The sequence below is a fragment of the Syngnathoides biaculeatus genome, chromosome 11, assembly GCF_019802595.1.
Source record: "Syngnathoides biaculeatus isolate LvHL_M chromosome 11, ASM1980259v1, whole genome shotgun sequence".
Taxonomy (NCBI): Eukaryota; Metazoa; Chordata; class Actinopteri; order Syngnathiformes; family Syngnathidae; genus Syngnathoides; species Syngnathoides biaculeatus.
Window position 1 is genome coordinate 16,465,718 of NC_084650.1, and position 26,574 is coordinate 16,492,291.

General features: G+C 43.0%; 1 protein-coding gene across 1 annotated transcript in view; it reads left to right on the forward strand.

Annotated features, from left to right (window-relative positions):
- The window catches only part of lingo2 (leucine rich repeat and Ig domain containing 2), a 270,223-nt gene that overhangs the window by 133,184 nt on the left and 110,465 nt on the right, over positions 1–26,574 (forward strand). Inside the window, exon 4 of the mRNA XM_061835769.1 lies at positions 25,499–25,585. The gene's annotated coding sequence lies outside the window, so the exon portion shown is untranslated. The remainder of the gene's footprint in view (positions 1–25,498; positions 25,586–26,574) is intronic.

The window sequence follows — 26,574 nt, forward strand, 5'->3', positions numbered from 1 at the left end:
AGCTGTTTTCCACATTCAAATTAAGGAGAATAGTGATCCAATAAAAGCAAATCTCATTTACATACTAAATATTAATGAAAAATGCCGTCGTATTATCTGCCAGGCATTTTGCGCCGACTACAATATCTTGAAAAAGGACATCCTGGGCATTTCCAACAAATTATCTCACAACCCCAATAAAAAGATATCAAAGATTATGTACTATAAGAAAACAGGTGTAGCAAATGTAACCCTTTTAATTTAGAGTACATCCATCCGTTCATTTTCTTTGCCGCTTATCCTCACGAGGGTCGCGGGGAGTGCTGGAGCCTAAACTGACTGTCAACGGGCAGGAGGAAGAGTACACTCTCGAGTGGTTGCCAGCCAATCACACGGCACATGGAGACAAGCAACCGTCGCACTCACACCTATGGACAATTTAGCGTCCAATTACTGTTGCATGTTTTTTGGGGGGATGTGGGAGGAAACCGGAGTGCCTGGAGAAAATTTTGAATACAGTATTGGAAAAATATTGGAATATAGCACTAACAGTCAAAGTATCAACAGAAAAATATATATGAAGCAGTTTTGCAGTTTCTTTAAAGCGATACTCAAAATGTATTTTTTATTTTTTTTTTTATAAAAGTGTAATGTACAACAACAGACAAAATGTTTTGTTCTTTTTTGTTTTGGGAGGGAAATTTAAAGTCGAAATATTACCACATGGAAATAAATTGTCAAGATATTGCAAACCGTAAAATAAATAATCACATGGGAGAAGTGTAATCCTGCAAGTATAATTAAAGTATCGCCAGGAAAACAAAATATGGTCACAATTTAGAATACATCCATCCATCCATTTTCTTTGCCGCTTATCCTCACGAGGGTCGCGGGGAGTGCTGCAGCCTAACGGGCGGGAGGCGGGGTACACCCTGAACTGTTTGCCAGCCAATCCCAGGGCACATGGAGACAGTCAGACAATCACACCTAGGGGCAATTTAGTGTCCAATTAATATTGCATGTTTTGGGGATGTGGGAGGAAACGGTTGCAGTTTCTTTACTGGGATACGCAAAATGTAATTTTTTTTTTTTTTTTTTTTTATAAAAGTGTAAAGTACAACAACAGACAAAATGTTTTGTTCTTTCTTTGGGAGGGGAATTTAAAATCAAAATATGACCAGATGGAAATAAATTGTGAAGATATTGCAAAACCGTAAGATAAATAATCACAAGTAAGACGTGTAATGCCGCAAGAATAATTAAAGTATCACTAGGAAAACAAAATATGGTCGCGCAGTCAAAATAGTCAGGTGGTAAAACGTGAACAATATCCGTGACTGACGGCGCCGCATATGCACGAGCCATACGGGGGGCTTCTAATGAGAAAAATAACACGTAAAAAGACTCACTTGAAATCAAATGTAAACCTCGTATGCTCTCTGCCATCTGCCAGCGTCGGAAGTCTGAAAGTAGTCATTATTCCAAGGTCATGTCGTCAAGGCCATTTTCAATATGAATAGTCAATGGGCACCGCGTGTCGAGAGCGGGAACGCGGAATTATGCACTTATGTCGACGTAGGCTACATTTAAATATTTGCCACCCACTATTTTATAAGGTCAGCGATCCGACGAAAGGCGGCGACGTCCGAGGGTTTCATTTGTGCGGCGCTGTTGTGACTCGAGAGTTTTACGACGTGTTGAGTCTGTGATTTGAGAGCTCGTTTTACGCGCAGATGTCGGCGTTGCAGCGGAACATTGGAAAGCCCGTTCGTTAGGGTGGCATCTCGGCCACTGGTGTTTGATTTTGAAAGGTCAAAACAACCTCTGCAGTGAACTTTGGTTTGAAAATATTAACGGGAAATATGTATATAAATTTACACCAATACCACATCGTCAAAATCTTGCCACAAAATAGTATGCAGTGTGAGGGACAGTCAAAATATACATGGAGGGGAAAGGGTTCATTATAGAGGAGAAAAAAATTAAAATAAAGGAAAAAAATCTGACAACTCCGTCAACAAGACCTGCGATATTTTACGTGAATAAAGCCATCATTGTACCAGAAAACATGTCTAATATTACTTAAATAAAGAATTCTATAAGTATATATGTTGAAATGTTACCAGAAATAGATACCGTAATTCCTAGCCTATAGAGCGCACCTGGTTATTATCCTCACCCAGTACATTTGTAAAGGAAATACCATTTGGTACATACTTCGGCCGCAGCCGTGTAAAAGCCGTAAGTGCCCACATTGAAACACGAGATAATTCACAAAAAAAGACGGTACACAGAGAGTTTAACGCTAGCGCCGCCGCACTCATGCTTTCGCCGCCACGCTAATGCTATCGCCACCATGCTAACGCTAGCACCGCCGTGCTAACAGGACCGGTTTAAAAAAAAAAAACATACCGGTAAAAATCAATCAGACACGGCAGAAACACGCTACCGCAGTGCCAACAGGGCCGGACTGGTAAAAGTCACTTCCTTGGCACATATATTCCACCGGTCTAAATCTTACCTTTTCCGCTCCAGTGCCCCCTTGCGGCCGTTAGAAAAAATGCACAAATTAGCCGCATCACCGCATAAACCGCAGGGTTGAAAGCATCTGAAAAAAGGCGCGGCTTACAGGCCGGAAATTACGGTACCTTCAAATTGTACATTCCAGGATAGTAGTAGAAAATAAATGTTGCATATTTATTTACAGCGAGAAAATATCCAATATTTCTGCCTGTGTAAGAACTCGACATTTTTAGTGTAAAACGCGATGGTCACAATCGTGCATGGAGTAAATCTGCAAAAAAAATGAATTGTTGATTGTAAAAGTTGCATCGAAGTGCACACAAGGTTCCTGAACGCGTGTGGAAAAAAAGTTGTTGCTTATAGGCCAGAAATTACGGTATTTATCTTTGAAAAAAAAAAAAAAAATGGGGGGGGGGACACAACAAAAGTCCCACTGTTCCCAAGAAAAACAACATAATCTTGTAATATTGTCAAAATATTACAAAAAAAACCTTTCATACAGTAGTAAAAGAATAAAGTGAATATATTAACAGAAGAAAAATTGTTTTTTGGGGGGGAGCAACAATGCAAAATTTGAAAATTTAAAACGTGTAGATATTCTGTTTATTTAATTTTTTTTTTAAATCAGAAAAATAACTATAGGGGGGGAAACTGTTTAATATTACAGGATTGGAATCCAATTTCAAAGGATTAAAAAATAAATTGAAAATTCTCCCAGATGCATTCATTAAAGAGTTACAGTACTTGCGCTTCATCTCCTTTTCTGACTTTGTTTTCAGTGCTCATCCAAAACTTGTACGTGCGTCGTTTTCGAGCAGGAAGTGCAACATTTTCTCAGCAGCCCGATCTCGACCTCGTGAAATATTGACGGGCCGACCGAGTTCACCCCGCCATCCGGGAGTAAACACGTCTGGGCTGAATTATTGACTATTGATGCTCGAGGAGCTTATTTAGAGGACACCGGCGTCTGTAAATACAACACGTTGTCTGACTGTAGATGAAGAACCATCGGAAGGGTTCTGAAGTAGGATCTGAAAGCAAAAACCGTGTCGCGGAAAGCCAACTAGAGCATCTGAACTTCATTTGGGATTCAATTTGAGGCACTTTTTGTGTGCGTCTGACTTATTTCATGAGTTTGGATTTGATTGGAGGTCATTGATGTTGTAGCGGTACACGCGCCTGACTTTGGTGCGGGCGGCGTGGGATCGATTCCCGCTCGGTGATGGTGTCGATGCATGCCCTGCGACTGACTGGCGACCGGTTCAGGGTGCGGTCTTTTCACATAAGTGTGTGTAGAATTTTTGTATTCATCGTATGTAACGAGTTCATACCCTTGTAATTCCATAAAGTACATTTTAAAAACACAGGTGTCAAACTGAAGGCCCGGGGGCCAAATCCGGCCATCTGCACGGTTTTATGTGGCCCGGAAAGGCAAATCATATGTATCAACTTTCATGATATTTGTTGAAATCTGTATTAAAATTTCAAATATCATCATAAATGATAACGTCGAGATATCACAAGCATTTTTGTGTGACCAAACAATAGTTGAATTCCCATTACTCTTTTTTATTTTTTTTTTTTAATTCCAAAACGAGTTCATAAATTTCATATGTAAATTGGCTGAGGCGGTTAAATATTTTTATGGTTTCACAGTCATAACGGCCCTCCGAGGGGAACCGTGAGTAAAATGTGGCCCTCGACAAAAATGAGTTTTGAAATGTTTTGAAAGATACTGTAAAACAAAAACGTTTTACAATCCTCACCATTTGTTGATTTTATTCTAATAATATAACACATTTTACACGTTGGAATATAACTGTTACCATCTGGTGGTATCATTGTTTAACTTTTTTTTTTTTTGTCTGTTCATATTTTGACAATTCTCGCACTATTACCAATTTTTGTGGTATGTCAATTTTGATTCTTGCCACATTTATATCCTAATTTTATTTTTTTTTCAGATGACTTTATGACCGTCCTCTTGTAAAATTTAAAAAAAAAAAAAAAGAATTTTTCACTTGTGATTTTTTTTTTTTTTTTTTAATTTCTGGTAATTGACTTTTTGGGGGGTTTTGGAGTTCATATTTAAAAGAAATGAAGAATAAATTCAAAATGAGTCCACACATTTATCATCAGTGGCACAACGGGAGTTTTACGTCAGTTTTTCTCCAGTCCTCCCTTAAACGCCCAAACTAATTAAAATGCCCTCACTTTACTTTTCTGTCTTTTTTCTTTTTTTTTGTCTCATTTTTAAAAAAAAAAAATTTTCAAGTACTGAGCATTCCACATGTGCCCACGCGTCAGCTCCACTAAAGAGATTAAAAGCACAGAAGATAAGTTAATAAGACCAGGAAATTAATGTAACCTTCCTGGAGTGAAACAAGATGAAATGAAAAGATGACGTGAAAACAAAGTTAATACACTTGACACCTTACCAAACTATTCACGAGCAAAAAAGAAAAAAAAAAAACTGCGTAAAAATAGCTGAGCAAAATTGCTTGAATTTCTAGAGCACTCACAAACTGAATGGAATTTTTGGTTGTCGGTGTTATTCTGTGGATTGGAGGAGTTGAGTTAAGGTGGTGTCAAAGTTGGGATTCAAGCCCCCGGTTGGAGCTTCTAGTTCGGGTTTTAGACAAGGATAGGGTTACAAAGCAGCCTTTGAAATCTGGATTAGGGCTTCCAAATCGGGTTTGGGTTTCGTGGAAGCTATTCGAGTTCCAAACATGGATAAAGGTTTCAAACAAAATGGAACATTTCAAATTTTGGTCACTTTTGACAGGGTTAAGGTTCTGAATTAAGGTGACAAGATCAGGTTGGGATTTCAATTTAGCGTTTTAAGATCGGCTTTGGTTTCAAATTAGGGTAATAAATCGAGGTGAGGGTTTTAACCCCCTTTCGGAATCCCGATGACAGCGTTCGCAACATCCCGCATAATTGTTTTCATCACTTAAAAAAAAAAAAGGGGGGGGGAATCTGCAATTACATTTTTCTATTTTCATAAGTGAAGCTATTATCACAGAAGATGTTCAGACCTTCTATTAGTGTGTGTGCATGCGTTTGTGTGTCTGTTGTATTACTTTAATGAGTGTTTTTATTCCCCACAGATCTCATCACACTTTGATTGCTTCATCTGTTTTTATCATATATATATATATATATATATATATATATATATATATATATATATATACGGTCTAAAGGGTGTATGTAAAAAATATAAGTGCATTGTATTATTGCTAGCTGGTCGTTATTGTTGTAGCCAAGTGCGACGGTCGTTATTCTGTATCAAGGTCAAAGCTAGCTGGTAAAAGCTAGCAGTGCATATCAAATTAGCATTACTCGGAATTCACATGAATGCCGCCACTCTTAAGTCATACTTTTGATTTTTCTACCAGGACACAGCAGCCAATCACTTTCATTTCCTGCAGCCAGTAATATTGGAGCAGGGTCTGTCCTGCCGAGAACACGAGTGGGATTCCTGATAAGGCATTATAGCTATGTGGTCATGCTAAATTTCTAAAGGTAATGCCAAAGGTAGTGTGCTGTGATTGTTAGCAGTCTCAAACTAAGCAGGTTTTTAAAACGCCGGTGTACTGTGGACTAAAAATAATGTTGTATGCTAGCTTGCTATTGCCAGTGCTAAATATGTATCCAAAAAAGAGGTGTTTTGATTGTGTATGTTGAATAATCTACATGAACATGTATGTCAAATACAAGTGAGCCGTGGCAATTCTATCAGTTCAAGGCAAATGTTTCTGCTGGTTAGCTCAAGCTTAATGTAAAGGTAGAAAATCGTCATGCTAGGTAGGTCACGATAACTAGCGGGCTAAAGCTAAGTATTGATATGAAATAAACGTGTTGTTGTCATGCTATTTGACTAAAGCTAAAGGTGTATATAAAATAACTGCTTCCTTCTAATGCTGTATATGTAAACAGAGGTGTGGTCATGTAGCTGGCTAAATCCAATTGTATCGTCAAAATAGAAGTGCCTTGTGCTCATCCTCACGCCGAGTTCTTCTTCTTTTCCTTTCGGCTTGTCCCAATTAGGGCTCACCACAGCTCGTCATCTTTTTCCATCTAAGCCTATCTCGTGCGTCTTCCTCACTAACACCCACAAGTCTTCATGTCCTCCCTCACCACATCCATCAACCTTTTCTTTGGTCTTCCTCTCTCTCGCTCTTTTGCCTGGCAGCTCCATCCCTCAGCGCCCTTCTACCAACATACTCACTCTCTCTCCTCTGGACATGTCCAAACCATCGAAGTCTGGTCTCTCGAATCTTGTCTCCAAAACATCCAACTTTGGCTGTCCCTCTGATGAGCTCACTTCTGATCCTATCCAACCTGCTCACTCCGAACGAGAACCTCAACATCTTCACTTCTGCCACCTCCAGTTCTGCTTCCTTTTGTCTCTTCAGTGCCACCGTCTCTAATCCGTACATCCTGGCCGGCCTCACCACTGTTTTATAGACTTTCCCTTTCATCCTAGCGGAGACTTTTCAGTCACATAGAACACCAGACACCTTCCGACAACTGTTCCACCTCGCTTGGACCAGTTTCTTCACTTCCTTACCACACTCTCCATTGCTCTGGATTGTTGACGCCAAGTATTTGAAGTCATCCTAAAGCTGAGTATGAATTTAAAATAGAGGTGCAGGATTAGTCATGCTAGCTGGCCAAAACTATATATTCTAATAGCGCAACATGTACAAACACTGTCATCAGATGAACTGGCTTCAGCTAAACACATATTTAAAATAGTTTTGCCGTGACTTACTAGCCGGTTAATACTAATACTGAATGATCACGATGAATTGAGTTGAAACTGTCTATATCTAACCCTGTGTGAGATTCAATGATATACCCTGTGGTTATGCTAGCCTGCTAAAGTTAACGGTGTACGGCAGGTATGTCAAACCATTTTTGACGCAGGCCACATTGTAGTTCTGGTTTCCCTCAGAGGGCCGTTATAAGTGAATCCATAAATATCGTTTATCGCCTAATCATATTGACACGTGAAATACATGAATTAGTTTTGGAATCAGAAATCAAAGATAATGGGTTTTTTAACTATTGTTAACATAAAAATGCTTGCAATACCTCAACGTTATCATTTCTGATCATCCAATTTGAAATTTTGGTACGCATTTGAACAAGAAACATGGAAGTTGTCCATCCGTGGTTTGCCTTTGCGGGCCAGATAAAATCGTGCGGCGGGCCAGATCTGGCCCCCAGGCCTTGAGTTTGACACCTGCGGTGTACAGTATGTCAAAATAGAGGATAGACATTCGAGTTCGCGTTTGGGTTAGGTAGACGTGGTATCGACGGCGCCTCATGAATTCATTTATTCAGGCTATAAAATATCTCCTGGGACAGGTGGGTGATGCCTGTGCTGTGTTCTGACATGTATTGTTACGTGAGGGTAATAAATGAAAGGCACGCAGTATCACGCGCCGTGTACTAATTGGCAGTGAACAGACTGCACAAACTGCTAAGCAAAGTACATTTCACTAGCGGGCTGTCACCTTGATGTATGTATGTAGTCAATTCAAACATTAAAAGTGTTCTTCAGTCATTTTTCAAATTACTCCAGCTTTTAGTTCTCCTAATAAAAAGGTACCTAAAATTTCATCTTCCTGAAATCTGTTTTGAATGCATATAAATTAAATAACTTTTTTTCCTTAATATCATCTGCTTTTCAATGTGACATCCATCGAATTCAGTACCCCCTTTCAAGGGCGATTATTTTTTTCATAAGTCCAGTTTTCCATTGCGTTAAAATGAGTAATTTTCATACGATAAGTTTCAAGGTGCCTTTTTGTTGGTATTTAAATGAAAAAACTATATATTCATAATGACAAAAAAATCCATTTTCACCGAATTAGTTGTGAAGAAACCATTTTCCGTTTAAAATAAGTGCTCTTCTCAAAGAAGAGACATTTTTACACTTTAAGTTGAGTCTTCGTTGCAGTAAGTCTTTTTTTCTTCCGGCTTGTCCTATTAGGGGTCACCACAGTGTGTCACCTTTTTCCATTTAAGCTTATCGTGTGCATTTCCCCTCGAAGACCAACAGTCTTCATGTCCTCCCTCACAACATCCATCAACCATTTCTTTGGTCTCCCTCTCCCCTCTCTTCCCTGGTAGCTCCATCCTTACCATCCTCCTACCAATTTCCTCACTCTCACGCCTCTGAACATGTCCAAACCATCGAAGTCTGCTCTCTCGAACCTTGTCTCCAAAACATCCAACGTTGGCTGTCCCTCTGATGAGCTCATTTCTAATCCTATCCAAGCAAGAACCTCAGCATCTTCATTTGTGCCACCTCCAGATCTGCTTCCCGTTGTCTCTTCAGAGCCACCGTCTGTAATCTGTACATCATGGTCGCCATCACCAAACTTTGCCCTTCATCTTAGCGGAGACTCTTCTGTCACATAGAACACCAGACCCCTTCCGCCAACTGTTCCATCCCGCTTGGACCCGTTTCTTCACTTCCTCACCACACTCTCCATTGCTCTGTATTGTTGAGCCCAAGTATTTGAAGTCGTCCACCCTCGCCATCTCGTCTCCATGGAGCTTCACTCTTCCTCCTCCGCCCTCTCATTCACGTACATATTTTCCCTTTTACTTTGGCTAATCTTCATTCCTCTCCTTTCTGGTGCATACCTCCATCTTTCTAACTGTTTTTCCGCCTGTTCCCTCCTTTCACTGCATATCACAATATCTGCGAACATCATGGTCCAAGAGGAATCCATTCTAACTTCATCTGTCAGCCTATTAATTACTACCGCAAACAGGAAGGGGCTCAGTGCGGATCCTTGATGCAGTCCCACCTTCACCTTAAATTTTTCTGAGACACCTACGGCACATCTCAGCGCTGTTCTGCTACCCTCATACATGTCCTGTACCATTCTAACATATTTCTTCGCCACACCAGACTTGCGCATGCAGTACCATAGTTCTTCTCTTGATACTCTGTCATAAATAAAAGGTATGACAAAATACTGTATGTGGACAAAATATATATAAAACTATACAACTTGAAAGTCAGTCGTCCGAATGATCGTGGGAACATAACGGATTGCATTAATTTATATTGCGATAATTGTGCGATCGAAATCTTTTTTGGGGGTGGAGTGGGGGAGATATAACTTTATATACCTCGGTTTTGTTCTGGGTAAACGGGCGTATCGACGTGGCTAACAAACTTTCCATCAACTAGCTCAGTAGCACATTAAATATTTTGCCAAGCAACAAACAAGGTCCTCATTACATCAGCGTTAACCTTACGACATCATTTGCTGCCACATAAAACCAGCGTAGTGCATATGGGACGTTTATGGCGGCTTGCTTGGTGGTCTTTAGCGTAAATAAAGAAGGTGTGTGTGTGTGTGTGTGTGTGTGTGTGTGTGTGTGTGTGTGTGTGTGTGTGTGTGTGTGTGTGTGTGTGTGTGTGTGTGTGTGTGTGTTTTATTACACAGTGACTGATAGCGTAGTACTCTACTGACTTGATCGCCGCGAGATTGCTTTGTCAATTTTAATTTTTTACGGCATTGGCCTGTTCCGGTCAATTGGATTTGCCGCCGTAATAATCACAAGAGTCCTATCCTCGGAAGTTGGACACGATCCGTTCGGGGGGACTGTTAGAGATCAAGGGTGAAGTTTGGGGATCGGGTTGTCGGTAAAGTCTTTGGTTTAAGGGTTTGGGGGGGTTTGAGATCTGCCACCCACAGCTCCAGAGCCGCGTTTGGCTCTTTCCGCCGTTTGCTGTGGCTCTCTTTGAGACTGGAAAATAAATAATGAGTATTTCATTTGAATTTCAATGAGTTCTTTTGCTTTTCAAATGTCAGTCTAAATTTGAAGATTACTTCAGTCAAGTTCAGTCTGGTGCAGGCTCGGAGCGGGAGGAAGCAAGTTAAAGACGGTGACGCCCGTACTTTTACACACGGTGAAATCTCCTTTGCAAAATATTATATTATTGCAAATGGTGCACACGGGTAGTGGTTTTCAAACTGGGTTTGGGGCCTGAACATTTATTTTGCAAAAAGGAGGTACTGGAAAAAAAAAAAAAAGTTTCGGAACCACAACACTAAGGCAATTCGTTTGTCATGACAAAAGTTCTGACACAGTTTCGATTACCGCTCCTGTTAGGCATATGCACTTCTTTGTGGGTGCGCTTCTTAGTATCAAATCTCTATATTCGGTACCCAATCTAAATTTTGTCCGATTTGGAGACCCCGGAGCATGGCTCCCGTTACCTGGAGAAAGCTAATTTGTAAAAACACTCACGCCATTAAGGCATGAAGCTGCGGAGCTGTAGCGTTACATTCGCCTGACTTCTGTCGGACGTAGCGGGGTTTCATTTCCAACTCGTAGTGAGGGTGCGACTGGTTGTCTGTCTTTTTCCTGGTATTTTCCCTGCAACTAACTGGTGACCACTCCAGGATTACTTGGGATAGGCTCCAGCTTCCCACGACCCTGAGCAGCGTACATGGATGGTAGTGGAGTTCTGGGAAATTCTTATACTGTATCTTGGAATAGTTTTACATTTGCCTGACTTCTGTGGGACGTAGCGGGGTTTCATTTCCAACTCAGTGAGCGCTTGACTGGTGGTCTGTGTCTATTTTTTACGGTATTTTCCTTGCAACTAACTGGTGACCACTCCAGGGTCAGTTTGGATAGGCTCCAGCTTCCCACGACCCTGAGCAGGGTAGATGGATGGTGGTGGAGTTCTGGGAGATTCTTATACTGTATCATAGAATAGAGTGGTTTTTATAGTCACACTATATACTCTCCTAAACCGCCATACACACAGACCACTGGCATCTCCGTGCTGTGACCTTTTTTAGGTCCTTGGGGCTCGCCGTGATCCCGCAGAAGTCATTTGAGCATGAGCAAAACAGAAAAGAGAGCGAGGGAATGGTTTTGGTTTACAGGCAGAGTGGAGCGCGGAGAGACACTACAAGACAGCAGGGCTCCATCAAAGCGAACCCGGCAAACAGATATGATGAAAGCTGGCCACTTTGAGGGGTTTCCTAATCTCAAAAAAATGCATCAAATCTTGCCGGCGTGCTCATCCCTGTGAAGATTTAAGTTATGGGTATAAACCACAAAAGTCATCTTGTTAGCACCCCCTGGTATTTTCTAAAAAATTCCACCCCTGGAAAAAAAGTATTAAAAGCCATGCCTCAAAAGACAGGAATTCTTTCATTTGGATTTGTAAAATCCATTTTTTTGGGTTATTTGAGCTCATTTTCAAACGCAATCCCTGAAGCCAGTTTTACATAGTAACCGGAAATTAAACCTCTCTCGACATCACGAGGGGACCGCAGAATGGTCTCAAAATGTCATCTACGAAAAGACAAAGCAAGTGTCGTTTTGGTGAGAAACGGCCACTTATGCTTCATTTTGCCAATTTCGAGGGTTCTGTGCTCGAGAGAGGTTTTGCAAATGCTGCCAGATTTGAACCACATACACTAAACGGCGAAAGATTGTTTTGCTTGAGTAGAGCAATGTGACGAAGTTTGATGGATTTACAGTCACTTGTCGTGTCCCGGAAAAGCCCCGCAACTACTCGGTGTGATATATTTCAGCCACTGAAAGTTTTAAGTGTTAAATTTTCGTGGCTCAAACTTTTCTTCATAAGTAGGCATGGGAAAGTTGATAGTCAAAGTTGACCAAAATGAGATGTGTCATTGCCAGAACTCCCGGCTGAACCCAAATGCGCAACTCACGAGGCTTAGGGAGCAGTTTAGGAAGCGTCTTTATTCGATCCAAAGTCCAAACACCGGTAAGCAGTCCGCGAGGGCAGCAGTAGCAGATTCGGCAGCCGCAAGAGGAAGGTCAAGAACGAGGCGGGGTTCGGTACACGGGATAGCAAGAGCGGAAACGAGGAGTTACGGGAATGTGACATGGCATCAATGATCTGGTAAAGACCAGACTGCGCCCTAGCAAGTAGCAGATTCGGCAGGCGCAAGAGGAAGGTCAAGAACGAGGCGGGGTCCGGTACACAGGATAGCAAGAGCAGAAATGAGGAGTAACGGGAACGTGACATGGCATCAATGATCTGGCAAAGACCAGACTGCGCGCTAGCAAGTAGCAGATTCGGCAGGCACAAGAGGAAGGTCAAGAATGAGGCGGGGTTCGGTACACGGGATAGCAAGAGCGGAAACGAGGAGTTATGGGAACGTGACATGGCATCAATGATCTGGCAAAGACCAGACTGCGCGCTAGCAAGTAGCAGATTCGGGAGGCGCAAGAGGAAGGTCGAGAACAAGGCGGGGTTTGGTACACAGGATAGCAAGAGCGGAAACAAGGAGTTACGGGAACGTGACATGACATCAATGATCTGGCAAAGACCAGACTGCGCGCTTGGCCATAAATACGTGGGACGTAATTACGGAGATGAGGCACCGGTGCGCGCTGCATCGGGGACCGGCACAACCATACCAGAACCAGCACAGCCATGACTGTATAGGGTTTTTCCCCAACAGCAACGATACATGGATTACACCCATCTATAGAGGGGAAGTCCAAGGGAGGACTCCATAGCTCAGTGGTCAGAGCATAGGTTTGGTAAACCAGGGGTTGTGAGTTCGTGTCGGACTGGGGCTCTACCCCCACCCCCCGAGAGGGGTTGCGTCAGGAAGGGCACCCGGGGTAAAAACTGTGCCAAACAAATATGAGCGTTCATCTGAGATGTCACGCTGTGGCGACCCCTAACGGGACAAGCCGAAAGAAACTTAGTTCTATATAGGAGAAGTGCTGCACTTTTGTATACAAGCCAAATATACTAGACTTCATTTTTTCAAGCGGACGCAAGGACGGCCCAAATTCCCTTGTGCTGAGTATGCCCTAAGTAATCGTTAGGAAGAAGAATAAAGAAAAAAAAAAAAAAACAATGAGACACAACTTGTGTGCAGGGAGCAAATGGCGCATGCCTTTATCGATTGTTTCTTCATTACACGCCGTCTTTTGGAACGCGCGAGAGCGGGCAGGGCCAGACGAAGATCCGTGCGCATGCGCGGGCCCGACACAGCTCATTGCTCACGGCGGACTCGTAAGGAGCTTTACTGGTGCCGTTATGGATTCTTGATGGCGGGCAAAGCAACTGATGAAAAGCCATTTCGTCTTTAAACAAGAACAGATGCACAGTTGCCAGGGGTTGACGCCGAAACGCGTGTCGTACCGCCGCGCGTAGCTGGCACGCGTTTGGCTTCATTTGTTTCCCTAACAAACCGGCAGCAAGCGCGCGCGCACAAGTTCATTTGGTGAGACGAAAGTGTTCACTTTGAAAGCAACATTAATCTTTGGGATGTTTGCTTGATTAAATCAGGTGCTATTGTGCGGCGGCTTCAAATATTTCACATGAAGTGAAATTAGTCATTCTACATCTCTTTGGGCTTGAGATTTGAGTATATAAAAAATTCTTCATTATTCTTGTCGGCTCAGTCAGACCAGTGAGAAATTTGCTTCATAATGTCCGGTAAATTAACCAAAGTATTAGAAACGGTACTCAATATGGCTCCGGGCAGTTTTAGACCTGGAGAAATTAAAAGTTTTGGGACAGGTTAGCATTCTTCTTCTTCTTCTCGTTCTTGTTCTTCTTCTTCTTCTTGTCCTCCTCTCTAACACCCACTTTCCTCATGTCCTCCCTCACAACATCCATCAACTTTTTCTCTGGTCTTCCTCTCTCTCGCTCTTTTGCCTGGCAGCTCCATCCTCAGCACCCTTCTACCAATATACTCAATCTCTCACCTCTGGACACGTCCAAACCATCCAAGTCTGCTCTCTTGAACCTTGTCTCCAAAGCATCCAACGTTGGCTGTCCCTCTAATGAGCTCATTTCTAATCCTATCCAACTTGCTCACTCTGAGCGAAAACCTCAACATCTTCATTTCCGCCACCCCAAGTTCTGCTTCCTGTTGTTTCTTCAGTGCCACCGTCTCGAATCCATCAATGTTTTATAAGACTTTGCCCTTCATCTTAGCAGGGTCTCTTCTGTCACATAGAACACCAGACACCTTCCGCCAACTGTTCCACCCTGCTTGGACCCATTCCTTCACTTCCTTACCACTTACGACTTCCACACCACACATTGCTTTGTTCCTTGTTAAGGAAAGTAAAGTAAAAGTGGCTACCGGAAATGACCAAAATGTGCTGAGGAAACTCCACCCTGTGGGGTCCTCGTCAATACCAGCCTTAACGACATCTCTGACCTGGAGAAGAACTGCAGCATATTGTCAAAATTAGAGATTAGAGACGGTGGCACTGAAGAAACAACAGGAAGCAGAACTGGAGGTGGCAGAAATGAAGATTTTGAGGTTCTCGCTCAGAGTGAGCAGGTCGGATAGGATTAGAAATGAGCTCATTAGAGGGACAGCCAAAGCTGGATGTTTTGGAGACAAGGTTCGCGAGAGCAGACTTGGATGGTTTGGACGTGTCCAGAGGTGAGAGATTGAGTATATTGGTAGAAGGGTGCTGAATTTGGAGCTACCTGGCAAAAGAGCGAGAGGAAGACCAAAGAAAAGGTTGATAGATTTGGTGAGGGAGGACATGAGGACAGTGGGTGTTAGAGAGGAAGACGCACGAGATAGGCTTAGACGGAAAAAGATGACACGCTGTGGCGACCCCTAATCGGGACAAGCCGAAAGGAAAAGAAAAAGAACAAGGAACAAAGCAACAATAATGGCTTGAGCAAATGGACCAGGTGACGCGTTTAATTCTGCTCCAAAATCGATCGAGAAGGTTGTGATGTTGGTGGTATGTTGAGTCAGGAGCGAGGATGAATGTGTCATCAAAGCATGTGACTAAAACGGGCCAATCACGAGAGATGAGCTCTGCGTCTGTCGCTGTGCAGACACTTTTTTATGACATGTGCACAGCAGTCTACACAGAAGCAACACGTCGGTGCTCCACAAAGGTGACGCGATACAATGCGGGCGTTGTCGGCTGCACAACCGCAGAAGTATGAAGTTGGCTTGAGAATCCAATTAATGAAAACGCAATAACAGTAATAAATGATATTTAAAAAGCAACAACAACAAAAATAATAGAAACCTCGGCCTCCTTTGAGTGTCTGCATTCTTTCTCGAGCGGAATCCTGGACCAGAATTTCTCGTTCCAGCTTTCGCACCGCATTAGGTTAGGCAAGTGTTTCTTAAATTTAACGTGTATATCATACACCAATATACCAGAATTATGCATTCCCACAATAGAGCTATTGTTTTGACACGACAGAGTTGAATCTTTTCCTATCGTTGCTGCGTTTCTGCAAATATTTGACATCAGGCCCCTTGTTGGGCAGCTAAGGAGCCCTCGGAAAAACGCGTTCTGCTCCTTTGCGGCGGCTGTTTTCTTTTCATCTCAAGATCATTTTTGGTGAGTAAACAAGATGGTGAGCTTTTTACCAAACCCGGGTCGAGGGGACAGGATCCGCTGACTGCTCGGTAAAATGACATTTCCGTTCCGTCATTGGTTCTGCCGCTGCATAATTCTTGACGCGCCTTCAAGCGGACCAGTGCATGAATGTCGTGGGTCGACATTCATGAACAGAGCCGCTTATCCTCACAAACGTCGCAGGAGTGCTGGAGCCGATCCCAGTTATTTTCGGGCAGCAGGAAGTCGGCACACCCCTGAACTGGTTGACGGCCAATCGGAGGGGTCGACACAATAAAAGATCAAATACTGAGAAATAAAGCAAGATGTTAGACGCGCTAATAGGCTTAGACGGCATTGTCAAATCCGCCGGTAGTAACTCGAGTGAAACTTTTCTTTTTTTTTTTTTTTTTTTTTAAGTTATACGCTCGAGTTTTATGTCAGTTACAGTTGAAAATACTTTGCCAAAAGGCGGCATTTTTGCGACAAGAACTTAAGAGGCGTAAACACAGCGGATGAACGTTCCCTGTGAAATTCCGTGAGAAGAGAGGTAACCTGAAGGACAGTGGGCATTTTATTATATTTTTTCATTTTCACAAGTGATTCTCAATCCCAGCGTGCCTCGGCCCTCCCACCGCCTCCGTGACAGATGCTCTAGAATTGAATATAGATTTCAACCAGCGAGGGAAGGCGTCGCCTGATGAATCTCAATTTGCCGCCGTTCGTATTTCATTGTCACCTCCGTGGGGGGTAGATGGCGGGCAGGGGCTCGGATGGACAATTGGACCGGCGTGTCATCTGCCTGGATGATTGGAATGATGATCGCCGTTCTTTTATATTTCATATTTAGCCTCTGTTGTTTCAGCGCTATGAGCGTAGTGGAAGAGATTAAAAAAAAAAAAAAAAAATGTGAGTGTCATTTCATTAATCTGCCACGTGAAGTGCAGGGAACAGCAAGTAGCCCACTGTAGAAATACAGTCGCTCGGGTGCGGGGGCAACAAAATGGAGAGGTTTTCTCCTCGGTAGAGGTGGATGGGATCTATTTATAGTGCCATCTGAAGTATGCAAAATTTTCTCTGCAGAACACACCGTCTTTTTATGTCTTCCATTTGATTAAAGACGGAAATTGCGGTTTTGGGGGGGGGGTGCATTAAAGGAGTGTGTGAAATTGCTGTATGGATAACAATGGCTAGCCAAGGGTATGAGTGGAACCTCTAAGGTTATGGGGTGGTAGTGAAACGATTTTTATGTATTTATTTTATTAATTTTGCCCATCATTAAATCTTGTTCCTCAATCACTTGAAGTAGCATTTAATGTCCTTAATGGTCAAGTGTCATGAAATGGATGATTTTTCGTGTTATTAATGAAAAAACAGCAGCCGGTATGGACCCGTCCGTTTTTTCACCACAAAACATGATTTTGACGTGTATAGCTTTTTGAAAATCCTCTTGAGGGATTTGTTTTCAAAGAAAAAGTGACGTACAGGAAGTGACGTATGGGGCAGGAGCGGACTCCGGTGGACTTGTTTGTTTCCATTCGTTTTACCTGCGGGAAGGTAGTTTGTTGTTCCTTCGTGTTAGCCAAAATGTCGACTTGTTGAATTGCTGGATACTGCTCGAACACTTAGGAGGATGGATTTACCCTTCATAAGTTTCCAAGAGCCGGTCGCAATGGCTCATCTCCGCCGCGGAAGTGGATCGGACAAGGAGTCGGTTTTGGCTGTGATCCGCATATCCTCTAAATATGCCCCGGTAACTTAACTCGTTGTGAGATGTTCTCTTCTTCGAAAAGATCTTCCGTGTCTGACGGGCCGTGCCCCATAGTAAGGGGCCACAGCGTGTTTTCAATGGCAAATGTCCCAGTGTGACATCACAGGCAGGAGATGTAGCCAATATGGCGACCACTTGGATGTCAAATGACACTTCCGCAACTTTGCGCATGGATGAGGTGCTCACCGCTCATATTAATTTTTAGTATAGACATTGAAATGAGTCATGTTGTGTATTCTATTACAATATCTATTTTAGCATGTTCATAGGGATGACACTTGACCTTTAAAGGCCCCCTTCCATCCAAATCACCCCCCCCCCCCTTTTTGTTGTATGCTTAACAGGTCAGAATGAATCGATGACACCGTTTAAATTTGATACGTAAGCTGTTTGTTGCTTGGGTGCAAAAGGCAATAAACGCCACACAGATAAGTGAAAATGGGTCCGGTATCTGAATTTTTGAATTTGGTTAAGAATTCAAAATGCACTTAAAATTGACTCATCAAATCAAAATGGAAGACTTTGTGTCTTGGGTCTGGGTCTACTCGTGATGGACATGCTTATCGCATGCTAATTACTAGCGTCGGCAGCTGGATTTTTTTCTTTTTAATTCTTTGATCGGTCAACATACTTCGACAATGGTTGCTTTGAACCAAAATGGCAGACTGTTCAGTGAAACTGGAATCGGGGGCTTGATGTTCTCCAAATCTCGAGGGCTGCCAGGGAGCTAGTTTTGGGGAATTTAGCCAGTGAACCTGATCAAATGGATCAATCGGATGAAAGTGCCTGCAAAGTTTTTGAGTTTGCAAAAGTCCTCAAATTTGTAATTTGGGGCCTTCATAATACTATGTCAAGAGAAGTGGTTTTCAATCTTTTTTCGGGGCGGGGGGTGCTTGCACTAAAAATTCTAAATTCGGGGGCTGAAACAATCCACACGTCCCAGTTTGAAAACCCCTGGTTTAGAGTATCACTGTCAGAGGTATTACACGGTGTAGTTACTTATTACACCAACTGCCACGCTTCAAGTCTCCTGTCAGGATTTATTAACTGCAATTTAATGTTTTTTTTTTTTTTTAGTCGATTAAAAAGTGTGGCATATCATCTTAATAATAAAGCATGTGCAGAGTGTAATAGAAGACGTAATTTATTTATTATACGTGGAAAAGGGTAAGAATACAGAAGGCGGGATGATGATGTGTGGCACCGACTGCATGTGCGGGAGTGATGGATGTGACTTAATAGCGACAATTAACTTGCCGAAGACCCTTTAATGCGGTCTGGCATTTGATTGTCCCTGGGCCGGATGACTTTATTTGCTGTGAAGATGTATTGATGTGGATTCATTCATAATCTTGAAAACAAGACAAAAATAAAGTCCAGCAAGGCGAATGAACTTGTCATCATCAAAATCAGAGTTGGTTTGAAAGGGATTGGATTGTAAATGAATAGAATAGTAAACATCCCTCTTCAGGTTGTATTTGAGCGATACAGTTTTACTGCTCTGATCTAGACTCAAAGTCTGATCCTCTGATGCTGTATTGTCTGATCTCCTGTCTAGGTCACTTGGACTTCTGGTCTGGTGTCCTGGTGTGGGTTTGTCTTTTCTTGTTCAGTCCCTATCCTGTTCTGTTCTCCTGGTCAGGTCTCATTTCATCATCTGGTCTGGGTTTCTAGACTTCTCGTCAGATAATCAGGCATCCCAGGCTGTCTTCCGGTGTGGTTTTGTCTTCTTTTATCAAGTCTCCACCCTGGTTTGATTTGATCCCTAATCAAGTCTAGTTTAGTCTGGTCTACTAGTCAGGTTTGGTTTCCTCATCTGGTATCATGGTCTGTCTTGGTCTGGTCGGCAGGGCTGGTTTCACTCAACAAGTGAAAATATAGGGGTGTGTATTTAACTGCCGTTACTTCATTTCTTATGGTCTTCGGCCGCTCTAATCTAGTCTCCTGGCCCGGTCATATTTCCTGGTCCGATCTTTTCACTTCTTCACGCTGGTCTGGTATTCTGAGCTGGCCTTCTGGTCTGGTGTCTGCGAGCGAATATACGATCAATGCTTTTACTGTCTATACTTCAATTCTTCCGGTCTCCATTACATCTAGTCTAGTCTCTTGTTCAGGTCTTCCACCTGGTCTGGTATGGTACGGTCTTGTCAATTCTTCACCCTGGTTTAGTACCCTGGCCTGGCCTTCTAGTCTTGTCTCTGGGAGTGAAAATGAATTTGTTTTTACTGTCTTTAGCAAGATTCTCAAGATTCTTCTTTTCCAAGATTCTTGTCTTTTCAGGTCTTCTGGCCTCTTTTGTAGTCTTGGTGTGGTCTTATGTGGCCTGGTCAGGTTTGCTTGTCTCTCATAGGTAAGTGAAAATTCCCATTGACTCTTTTGGTCTTTCTTGGAACATATTGCTGGCCTGCACTGTGTCTCGTCTGTCCACCTTGCCCTGGTTTTCTAAGATGGCCTTCTAACCTGTTCTTCAAAAGTAAAAATGCAAACAATGCTTTTCCTTTCATTCATAGAATCCTCCTCTTCTAGTTTGGTCTTGGGTCTTGTCTGTTTTACACCACCATCTGTTATTCTCTGCTCTCCTGGGCTTTTTTGTGATATCGTCTGGTGTCAACTTTTCTGGACTTCTGGTCTGCTGTTGTTTGTTGTCCCTGTCTGGTGTGGCAAGGCTTTTGTGATCAGATCTTGTCTGTTCTCCAAGAGCGAAAATACAATCTAAACTTTTAATGTCTTTGGTAAAACTCCCAACTTGGTGTTCAAAATATCTGGGGCATGGGCCTATAAGTGGTATCCACTCTCTCTCTCCTCTGTTCACCATGGTGACAAGGGCAGACAACACAACCCAAAAAAACCATCCGATATTGTGCGGTTTCTTTTTAGGGTTTCAAGGTTGAAGTTCTTTATCAGTTTAGAGACTCTTGTCAAGAGAGTGTCCTCTAAACTCCACAAAGTCCTTGCTACATGCCCGCTACACACACTCGCTCTCGCTCTCTCTCTCTGTCTTTGTCTGTCTCTCTCTCTTATAATATGACTTCCTTCATCCAGGCTGCAGGATAAAACACAAGCGTGTGGCGATTATGCCAAAAGGCGTGCCTGACTTCGTAATGTGACGATGAGAGCGAGACAGCCATCTTCTTTCTGGTCCAAAGACTGAAAGAGGATGCGACACGTCCATCTTGGGACGCTCTTGTTAAAATTACTCTTGACATGGCTCGCTTGTGAGCGCACTGTTAAGAGTTCAAGGACAACTGCCATCCACTTTTTTTTTTTAATTTCTTCATTTATCTGCTGGATCCCCTCATTAAAGCCTGGAGCGGACTCGTTACAATGACCAGAGAATATTGATGGGATGGACGTGAAGGAGCCATTTAGCCGAATCCTCCATCCGGCTTCCTCCTCTTTTCGTCCGCACCGGATGTTCGTGGAAAGTGGAACTTGAGCAATAACCTCTTTATGGTTCTGCATACACCTTGTTGGATTGTAGTCATTTCCATATAACAGAAAGCACGTAGTCTTAAAGGAGACATGCCATTCTTTTCACAGTTTAAAAGGGTTCCCCCGTGTGTCTTTTTAAACCTGAGTGACGTTCTTCTGTTCTTTGAATGACACTAAGGGCGGGGGGGGGGGAACAAGTGGTTACGACAAAGCTTGTCTTTTTTTTAGTCCCTCTTTTTTCAACACAGTGACTAGCACCACTGATTATGGTGATATAACAAACTTTGAAGACTGAAACCCACCGATCCTCATCCAGATTCCAAATGAAGGGCGCTTGCTCAAAGCCACCGATTAGCATATCTCCCCACAACAGAGACATCTTCTGCAAAGATTTTCACTTGTGGAGGCAGCTTTACCTACCGATCTACCTACTTAGAGTTGAACTCAGAAGTTTACATGGACTTTGCAAACATTTCATTTCTGGTCTCACTGTCTGAAGTCGAATCAGACTCAACCTCCCCTGTTTCAGGTCTGAATACTATTAAAAATCTGTGGGCAGATATGAAAAGGTGTGTGTGAGCAAGGAAACCGACAAGCCCGACTCAGTTACACCAGTTCTGTCAGGAGGAATAGGCCAGAATTCCAGCAATGTACTGTCAGAAGGTTGTGGAAGGTTGCACAAAATATTTAACCCAAGTCATGCAGTTCAAAGGAAATCCTACTCAATACTCAGGAAATGTATGTCAAATTTTGAAACTATTATAACATTCTAACTCGTGATTGCGGCATTAAACAAAATGAAGTAATTTGGGTGATCCTGGACCTGTAACAGGAGAGGTTTAGTCTGATTTGACTTCAGACAGTGAGACATAAAAAAAAAAATGAAAAATGTGTGTTCGCGCAATGTATGTAGACCTCTGGCTTCAACGCTACATCGCTAATCGACTTGCCTACCTCTCAGCTAAAGCTAGTCTGTGCTAACGCTTCGGATCTACAGATCTTGTTGGATTTGAAATGATTTCTGTGTACTCCAACCTTCACATGAAGGTCTGGTGTTAAAGTTAAAATTCCTAAAAACCCTAACCACATCCTGATTGAGGATGAAAGCACTGACAATACAGTGCACAAAAAGCTAATTCTGTATTTTTAATATAGGAGGCATGATAACATATTAACCTTAAAACTGTTTGGGAGCATCATCATTTCACCCAAACCTTAGCAGCTCGCAAGAGACTGGCTGCTTGAAAAGTAGATCTTGGGGTGAAAAAGTCTGGGCACTCCTGGTTTACAGTCACGAAAAATTCAGGTTACGAAACGCCTCCTCGGAAAAATATTGCCTCTTCTTATGATTAGGCTATTTCAATGTAAAATGTACTTCGACCCAAAAAAATGTCACGTTATAAAATGACTTCCGGAATGAATAAATTTCGTAAAAAGAGGTACCACTGTATATAAATGCATGCGTGTTGTCGTTTACAACGATACTTGACTGTATTTATACTTTATGCGCTTAACAGGATTGAAAAGGCAATGCTTGTGGTCACTTTGGCCAAAAGGTGCGATAAATGTTGGTGATGTTGAAGTGATCGAATGGGAGTGCAGGACTATAGTTTCAAAATTTCCTCTTTTATTTTGAAAAGTGATCATCGCGTAATCCCGGGGTGTCAAACTCATTTCGTCACGGCCACATATTGTCGTCACGGTTTCCCTCAGAGGTCGTATGAAACCACGAATATCTTTCATCAATTGCCTCTTCAAATTTATACATGAAATTTAGGAAATCATTTTGGAATTAGAAATCAAGGGTCATGGGTTTTTCAACTCCTAATGTTTGAGAACACAAAAATGCTTGTAATGTGTCAATGTTATCATTTATGATATGACAATTTGAAATTTTGGTCCAGATTTTAACAAGAGTCAAATTTGCCTTCGTGGCCCATATAATGGTGGACCGGTTCCGACCCCCGGGCCTTGAGTTTGACACCCGTGGCATAATCGGTCCTTAGCGAGAATCCGTCGCATCCCGCCTCATGTGAAAAATAGGAAAAGGGCGCTCATGCCCGCCACAAGCCTGGCCTTGATTCTACAGGATGCATTAGTGCATCATTTGCCACCTGCCGTCAAGATGCGACGCTCCGTCGCCACGATGCTCTGCGCCGTTCACAAAGGGGTCGGGGGAATTTAAAAAAAAAAAAAAGCACCCTAATGCGCTCGGGCCTCCTGTAGGCCATAACAGACGCAGCATCAGTAACAACGGCCGACAAACGAGGGGAACAGATTGTGGCTCTCTCTCTCTCTCTCTCTCTCTCTCTCTCTCTCTCTCTCTCTCTCTCTTCTTCAGCTTTTCAAACAGTGTCCCAGAGAAAATGACCACCTTGCGAACTGGCAATGGTTCGGTAAAGCTGCTGTCTCAGCCGCCACGTTTAGTATGTGAAAGGAGGCTTATTACAACCCCCACCCCCCCCCCCCACCCCCCACATGACAAATTGAAACAGAATTAGTTTACGGCTTACAACCTCGTCTATTGACCTGTTTTTCAGTGGAACCGATCCTAAGCTGTACAGCTATTCTGAAAAGACGCGTCTATTTTTTTTGGTGCTCTTTTTGTAACGGTCGAAGATGCGACGAAATAGGACCGAATTTCTGCGGATGGGAAAATGATTTGTTTCAAGGATGTATGTGGACATGGTTCATCTTGGTTGTTTGGAGTCTTACCCAGATATTCAGCTGATGTTACATGAAGCTGACAAAACTGATACAGTAGCTGCAACTGTTTACTGGTCCAGAAGAATTTAAGACGAGAGACACGTTAAAGGGCCACTGTCATGAAATGCATGATTTTTAGTATGTTATTAATGAAAAAACAGCAGCACCACAAAACCTGATTTTGACGTTTTTGACTTTTTGTCACTCCTGCCATGAAAATCCTCTCGAGGGATTTGCTTTCGAGAAGAAGCAGGAAGTGATGTAAAGGACAGACCCGCCCTCAAGTGGACTCGTTTGTTTGTTTTGCCTCCGGGAAGGTAGCTCGTTGTTCCTTTGCGTTAGCCAAAATGCTGGCTCGTTGCGTTCCTGGACATTGCTTGAGCACTCGGAAGGATGGATTTACACTTCATAACTTTGCAAGAGACCCGGTTCGTCGGGAAAAATGGATTGGACGGGTGCAATGGACGAGAGCTTTGTGGGTTCCAAATGACAGATAGGTGTGTATACAGCTATTAAAAAAAACAATAGTTGGGGGTGCGTAATACATAAATCAGGGTTGCTAAATGTGTCGATGTGCACATGGGAAGGCTTCTGTGCAGGCTTTGTGTATCGCTACCAGCCGGTGGCAGGCTCGGCCTTGTCGGCCGGGGTGGCCTCGCCTCGGTGGCTCATGTCCGCCACCGAAAGGGGCGTTTATCACCTCCGCGGGGAGGTGGTTTGGCCGTGATCCGCATATCATCTAAATATGGCACGAAACGATGGGGTAATATTGCCCCGGTAACTTCACTCGGTTGCGTGATGTTCTCTTCTTCGAAAAGAGCTTCCGTTTCAGAAGGGGCGTGTTCGTCTCCCATAGTAGGGTCCACCGCGTGATTTCAATGGTGAATGTCCTGGGTGACATCACGGACAGGACATGCAGCCAACATGGCGACCACTTGCATGTCGAATGACACTTCCGCAACTTTGCGCATGGATGACGCGCTCTCCGCTCACATTTATTTTTTGTTATAGATATTTAAGTGAATAATGTTATGCATTTTTTTTTATAGGGATGACACTAGACCTTTAAGAAAATCCGTCAAGAATCGAAGTCTTTCAATCAAGTTTTGGCGTTGTTCTAGGCTTAGTTCTTGACCTCTTTCTCTCTGGATCAGCAAAAAAAGATGGTGCGAGTCTTTTTGTAGTATAACATCTAACAACCTGAGCTAATTTTGACTGCAGCTCTTATGCAGGAGGGGCTAAGCGTGAACGCGGTAGTCGAGACTTGACGCCACTCTTGACTGGGTTCCTTCCCTCAGGACAGCAAGCAGTTTTTGCTAGTTTCAACAGCAGAACTTTTGTCTGAGAGCAGAACTTGTTTGTGTTTTCTTGAAGCCAGTTTATCTTGGCCACATGAAATGTAGTAAACATCTATCATGGAAAGAAAATATACCATTTCCTGTTTGAAGCAGCTGCTTTAAGGTCAGTTTGGCATTTCTAGGTGTAATTCAAAGATAAACTCACATTTGTTTCAGTCTGGCGACAGATCCCGGCAGCGAAGTCGGATGACGCCCCATAAAAACCGATCCAATAGCCGCTTCTTGCTTAGGAATATTTGCTATAAAAGTGCGATTATCTAATGTGCAAATAGTGAGCTCCTCTGGAAACATTTATTGATCGTCAGTGTGGCTTAAAAGCCTTCCCATCATTCTTTCTGTCATCTTCTTGCAGATTAAGACCGAGAATCGAGGACACTACAGCGAAGGAGGCGAGAATAAGTGCGGGCCATGGCTGAGGGGATAATTGCGTCTCAAAGTGGTAAGCACAAGCCATACTCTCAACTCTGTGATATTTGTAATTTTTTTCCCCCACCATCACATGTTCTTTTCAGGTGATTTAATCCTTTTTTTTTTTGCCTGACTTGTTGAGCTTTTAATGCGAGGCAGGAAAGGACAAAGTACAGGCGTTAAACCGAGGTCAGGCTGACACGCTCGCTTCTTCTTTATTCACTTGCCACATCTTGAAGTTCAGCACACCAAAGATGCTCCCTCCCCTTTTCATATGCTCACCGTGACTGCACTTGGCGTAAAACGACTTTGTCATGAAATCAGGACATAAAGGGATTTCCTGTAAACAGGCTGACTTTTGAATATGTTTTGGAAAAGCCTTCAATTTCCAACACATGGCACTGTAATATTTTCCATCCTTGATAAACGTGACCGTGTTATTGTTCCTCCAAGTCAAGCACTGCCATTATTGTGTGTTCTTAGATAGCCTAGCGTACCGTAATTCCCGGCCTACAGAGCGCACCTGGTTATAAGCCTCACCCAGTACATTTGTAAAGGAAATACCATTTGGTACATACATACGCCGCAGCCTTGTAAAAGCCGCAAGTGGCCACATTGAAACCGACATTGAAACACGAGATATTTACTAAGACGGTGCACAGAGTTTTACGCTAGCGCCACCGCGCAAATGCTAACGCTAGCACCAGACTAACACGGCCAGTTAAAAAAACATACTGGTAAAATTCACTGTGACATGCCAGTAACACGCTAGCGCAGCACTAACGGTGCCGGATCGGTAAAAGTCCCTTTCTCGGCACATATATTCCACCGGTCTCACTCTCACCTTTTCCGCTCGAGTCCCCCCTTGCGGCCGTTCGAAAAAATGCACAAATTACACATCACCGCATAAACCGCAGGGTTGAAAGCCTGTGAAAAAAGTTGCGGCTTATAGGCCGGAAATTCTGGCTAAATGGCATAAAACCCAGACACTGTCAACTGGAAATCCCATGGCAGGTTTAA